The sequence below is a fragment of the Bacillus rossius genome, unplaced genomic scaffold (assembly GCF_032445375.1).
Source record: "Bacillus rossius redtenbacheri isolate Brsri unplaced genomic scaffold, Brsri_v3 Brsri_v3_scf69, whole genome shotgun sequence".
NCBI classification, from domain to species: domain Eukaryota; kingdom Metazoa; phylum Arthropoda; class Insecta; order Phasmatodea; family Bacillidae; genus Bacillus; species Bacillus rossius.
In genome coordinates, this window is record NW_026962909.1 from 119,609 (window position 1) to 126,244 (window position 6,636).

Sequence of the window (6,636 nt, forward strand, 5' to 3'; positions counted from 1 at the left end):
CGATTCCAATCTATTTTTTGTTTAACTTTTTTCAATATTGTCTAATGTAAACTTTATGCAACAAAACATTACTACAATGGGTGGAAATAACAATGGTACAAGTATAAAAATTCATTACTATCAAATCAGCTACATATATATTGTTAAAACCCTCAACTTTATTTAAAACGTAACGCTGAAATTATTTTTGATAAAACCAACTATTACCGTCAAAACAGTGATTGAAATAATAAAAAATTAAAACTTCCTTAGTATCAATTTCTTTCGAAATAATTTAAAACTATTTTAATATTATCTTAAGCCTTTGACAAAATAAAAAAAAAATATCGACCTCGAAATTATTGCACGGGATTAAAAATAGATTCTGAAGGTAAAAAATATATAATTTCCTTGGTTAGCCTATGTTATGAAATTTGTTGTAGCCTATTAAATGCTGGATACATTAAGTCCAAAACATTCAAAATATTTTCGCTGCATACGAGAAAAATTTTCATTCGATCAATTTGTAATATTGGAGAACATATTGTGCATTTATAAAATGTTCCAGGAGTTGATGGAAGTGTCCAGAAGAGGAGGCAGGCCTGTCTGCTAGCCCAGGAAATGAAAGGAAAAAAAGGAAAAATGTCGAGAAAAATTAGAGACAAGCTGAACTTTTGGCAGGTGTAAGGACCCAAAAAGAGGTGTATTTTCCCAAAAGTCCCCACCCCTCCCCTCTTTGCTTCCCCCCTACCCCCTCTTAAACATCCGATTTGCAAGCATTTGGATTACCCTTCATATCTCAGTTGTTATTTATCGCACTCAAATTTTCTATACATCGTTTTATTCCATATATTATTATCCACACTAAAGTAATTTATAGTTTTGTTCTAAGATTAGCAGTTAACTAGATATTAGCTGAGGAATGTCAAGATTTACAATTTTTTGTTAAGTTTGTTAAGAATATTTAAGTTTAAAATTTTAATTTGGTACAATTTCACGAAACACTTAAGATAAAAAGTGTTGAATGATTCTTTAGCTTTCCAACGGTATTAATTTTTCATAGTTTGGATAACGATAACATTAAGTAGAGGGCCGTAAGTAAACCAAGAACTCACCTATCGCAACCCGGACTTAAAAGCAATCTGCCGCGCCCTATTCAAGCTCGCTCCGCTGGTCTTAAACGTTACTTGTAATTATTCCTAATTATTCTAAATAAAGTATATATACAATTTTAGTTCAGAATACAGAAACAAAGTTGGTTATATTTTTATATAAGTTTTTCCAGTTTTATTCCGGGGGGGGGGGGGGAAGGGGAGGGGGAAGGGTTGGCGGCCTTCATCCCTAACCCACATAGGATCGTTCCATTATCCACCACCTATGGACCCGCCGTGTCCCGGACTGGCAACAACCGGCAGCTGTGAACTAAAATACATGACTGCTTATTCACAGTATGTGTTAAAGAGTAATCAGTATCATCCACAGCATCACGGACAACCCACCCACCCACTTCAAGCTGTTGTGACATTTGCTGAATTATTCACTTCTTTATGTGCATTTTTCATTTCCAAACTTTGCTATTATTTACACATCGTGCTATTTAATTTGTGTAGACAATTTCTACTTACAACAAAAGTACTTCAATGTATTTAACAAACAGATATATTCATGACGTTTTCGACTCAACGCCAACATATATAATTATTCATTATCAATTGCATCTTCATCTTCATCTATGGCTGTTACATTGTTACATGAAAGACCATTGCAGTGTTTACACATAGCTGAGCAATGTAACCCTGTCTTTCGACATCCACAATAGTTCCCACATGCAGATTTACATTCACTTGACACTTAGTGCAACAGATCGTTTGGTGCAAAAGGCTTAGATGTGGTAATTGGCTTAAGAACGTTTCTCTCGCCTCCAGCTTCTTTTACACACTCCAGCTTAGATCAGTATAAATGATGTAGTGTCAGAGCTAAGCCAATGTGAAGTGGTGACAAAAATGATCTGGTTCTTACAGCTGATATAATAGCATGGTTCATGACCACACATTTTCTGTCTACCATTTCAAACTCTGAAACGTTTTTCTATTTCGTAACTCTTTGTGTGAAAGCTGCTAATGTATTTGATAATAAATCTGGATATGTTTCATGATCATATGCCTTCATTTGAATATCTTCTTTAATGATGTCAGCTACAGCCAATACAATCCTAAGTTTTTCCGTTTCTAGGTTCCTATCTCTTTCTTTGTACCAGGTCTCAATAATTTTATGGACAGTATCAGACAAACACACAATGTTCTTTCTACCTGAAACATTAGATACCATAATGCGTTCTTTAAAGTGTTTTAGAAGAAGATTTTTCAGGTGTTTGTCGGAATATGCATCTTTTTTCCCTGAAATGCATGTCATTATATCTTGCAACTCTTGAATTGAATATTGTCATTCATCGCTTTGCTCAATGTAACTGTACAACATTAAAAAAGATTCTTTATCCGCCATCGGTCTGCCTACAAATCCTTCACTTGGGTTTGTGTTTTAAAAAGTGTCATGACTGTTTTTATGGTATCGTACATATTGTTTTCATCTCGTGGAGTGTGCTACCATCGTATTAGCCTAAGGTTTACCCGCTAGAGTGCAGTAGCCATTTATTATTATTACTGTGGCGCCCGCAATCTTGAAATTTGGACGCCATCTCGGAAATCCGTAATTATTCACCTAGAAATTCCGAAAAAAAAATCAAAAATTAATCAAAAAATCACCCATTAATTTACTGATTTATTCGATCGATTCCTGTCCTCGGTTAATATTACTAAAGTGACAGATTTCGAGAAATAAAAGTTCGCAAGTTCTTTATAAACATAACATTTATTACAAATATTCTTCACTACCACAATTATAAAAATACAAGCAAATTACTTAAGTCTGAGCATTTCTTGATAAATTAATTCTTCTGAGTGTATTAATGTGTCATTGAGGAGCCAATAAATCTTCAGTTTCTACCTTCCAGTTTTCAGAATGGACTACCAAATAATCAGGTCGTCGGTATATGATACCACACCGTACACACAGTGACGATAGTATTGAGACGTTTAGTGGACAGTTCCGATGTTCATGACGTCTAGCACTCTGTGCTAGCATAAAGGTTGTACCACAATATTTGCAAACAGGCTCTTGCTTGATCATGATAGACCCAGTACAGATATAATAGTGACGATGTAAGCTATCGAGACGTGAAATTAGTTCATTGCACTTGTAACATTGAAACAGTGTTCTTTGCAATACATCATTCGGGCATCAGTTTTTTTCTTGTCTGCGAGAATTTGTAGGTTTAGTAAATGATGCACCACAGTATTTAAACTGACGCGATGAAAGTCCGCCGTCCATTGAAGTCTGAAATGATGCTGTTGGAACTGGAATCGATGAAACAGCACAATTCGATACCGGTATCGCAGATTGCACTGTAATATCTGTAGTTGCTGGTTCCGATGTCGTCAGGAACTCAGGAACAACCTTAACTTATCTTTAGCCCTCGTTTTTGAACCCAACCTCTAATGGTTTACTTTGCACATAATGTTTATTATTTAAGTCTTTCGTCGTCACTTTAATAACACGGTTATTTATGGACAGCTAAACACCATAACTTCCTTGCATTTGTGGTTCTTTCACGGAAATATTTAACGGATATTAATTAAATGTTATGAATTGGATGAAAATAGTCTTGCAAGTGACGACAATCGAGAACTATTGCGCTATTTTGTAGACCTTTCATGTTATACTTAATGAATATGTGTTAAAAATATTGGTGGCCGAACAACAAATGTGAAGTAAGTATCATGTTATAATTTTATAACGATCTCTTGGATAAAAGAAATTAGAAAGCTATGGACGAGTGAGATAGAGCCTAAAAGTGTAATTTCGGTTCTTTTAATGAAACTTTGCACATTTAGCATTAAAAATAATAAATACTTGCTGTCTTATTCTGATTTTAAAAATATCACCACACACAATTTCCCCCCCCCCCCCCTCAAAAAATATTATCAGCTACGCTATTATAAATTTCTGAAGTATATCATTTCATTTTTGTATTCGGGACTCTCTCGTATTATTAGAAAAAAAACTTTTTTCTATATAACACCCAAGCTATGTTGGATACATAAGATATATGTATAAATATATTTAACTCCATATTCTTTCGGCTGCGTAACTATATCTGTGCCAAAAGATGTTACCAAAATTTGATGGATTTTGTCAATTTATTTTATAATGTTTTAGTGCATTAAGTCAAAAATTACTTTAACTTCTAAGATACCCATTTTTCATAATAATTCGAACGCAAATAAATTAGTTAACATTTTTGATGCTATGATAACTGAGGGAATTGGATATTTGGTACTTTTTTTACTCTTATATTAATCCATTTTTAAGAAACTTTGCCATTAATCTTAAAATAAATTTCCTTCCTTTTAAGGGAGTTTAAGTAATTTTTGCGTTCCATAAAAAAAAGTTTTCTTATATTCCTCTTTCTAAGATATTTACCATACACGAAACTAAACGAGAGACATAATTTTTAAAATTCAATTTATAGATATGAAAGTTCATTGTGTAAAATTACGTTAGTTTTCATAAAAATTCCTCATTTATACATAATTTATTTAATTGTACATCTTTTGGGGTTTAAGGCTGATAAAATGTAAAACTAATTAAAAACTAAAATGCTCAATACAGTGACAACTGCAATTTTTAGATATTCTTCTCGATCTACATTATACCAGCAGGAACATTTTTGACAGGAGGTTGGCAAAACTGGTAGAAAACCTCACGCCAACACTCCAGACCTGATCCTAAGTTTTCAGGCTCAAGCCAATCTCTAGAGAGAGAGAGAGAGAGAGAGAGAGAGAGAGAGAGAGAGAGAGAGAAAGATCTTATACTCGGGTCAACACCGGTTTTTTTCAAGGTTTTCTTCTTCGCAAGCTATTTTTTTCTTTAATCCTCTAGAAGTATAAAAAAAACTAATCGTATTTATTTCGTTCTTTTTTCAATTAATCAAGACGCACGGACCTGCTTTTTTTAGTTGCGCATACATTGTTTTTTTCTAGGTTTACTACAGTACAACCTATTAGAGGTTTAACGTGGAATAAGTAATGTATTTTCAGTTATGCAGAGAAAAATTTCCCGGAACAATATAGTTATATAAAAAACAAATCTCCACAAGACTTGGTTTCTCCATTACGTTAATCAAAAATCAAGTAGTGTGAGCTCATGTGTGATATCGCTTAGCAACAGTGACACTGATTTTTGGATTACCGGAATGTGATTCCAGCAACGATCAGGATACAATAAGCACTCGGTTTGACTGTGAACACATGTAGTGGCAGTCAAGAACCTTATTTATTCATCAATAGTTTAACGTGTTTAGTGACTGTTACTTAAGCAGTTTTAAACATATCTCTGTTTCCAATGGGGTAAGACATTTGGCATCACCGAGCTACTGATAAGCACATCTGCCTTACATCATTGTTAAACTATAATGGTTCAAATCTACAAAATGGTTCATAAGTTCTTACAAAAAATTAAAGGGTATATAAGGCATAAATTAGCAAGTAGTATTTCACAAATATAAACAAAGGCCCAAACATTTTATGTCAGTCCATGAACAGCCATTTCATTTCGTTTTTTCATAAAGGAAATTCATAACTGCCATCTTATTACCAAGAAGTTCCTCCTAACTCGTACAGTTCTTGCCTTGAATGTTGTTACTATGATAAGTACTTACCTAGTAACTTACAAAGAGCTCTCTTTAACTATCGCCCTTTGGGATTGTGACCCCATATTTTTTAGGTTTTACCCGTACTTAAAGTTTGTCAAAGGACTTTTAAATCGATCTGTAGATTTGTAGTGAGCTTTCAACTTCATTCGCATCACGATGATTTTAATTATTGTGCTAATAGGTCAATCATTTAAATACGATTATTTCAATCAACTTTTAAGGTTAAATGTTTAAAATGACACATATATACTTAAACTTGTTTAGAAAAACAGAATTTGGTTAAGATAATGAAATATAATAATGATTTTAAAATAACACCGTTTTCAATGTAGTTACGTATCTCTTACTTTTAATAGTTTAGCATTAAAACCCAGGCCAAAATATTACATGGGATATGAATTTAATAATTTCGTAACTATTTTCACCATGAAATACGTTCTTGAATGTTGTATACTTTGAAATAATCTGATCCTAATTTACGCCACAGAATTTTTACGGCTCATTTTGAGAGCGCAGTCCATCACATTGGGATGTGTTGCAGAATTATCACGTTAGACTCACGTTTGGTGTGAAATTGTTTCGAATTCCTGTCTAAGATTCCTGATTTCAATTTTGCATGTTTTACTGAAATATTTCCAGACAAACGGTGGGATGATCCCTCACAGTATGCCAGTACCCGTTCATTCACGTACTTGCCTGACTTGTAATCCAGGTGTCCACCTGTAATTGTCTCACAGTCCTTAAGATGTAAACCGGATATATACTTACTAAAATATCTATACTTAGTCAGGGATACACCATTAAAAAATTCCCCTTTATTTTACATAGAACTTTCGTTAAAATAATATCCAAGTTTCCCTGTAAATTCACATGTACTAAGTTCACTT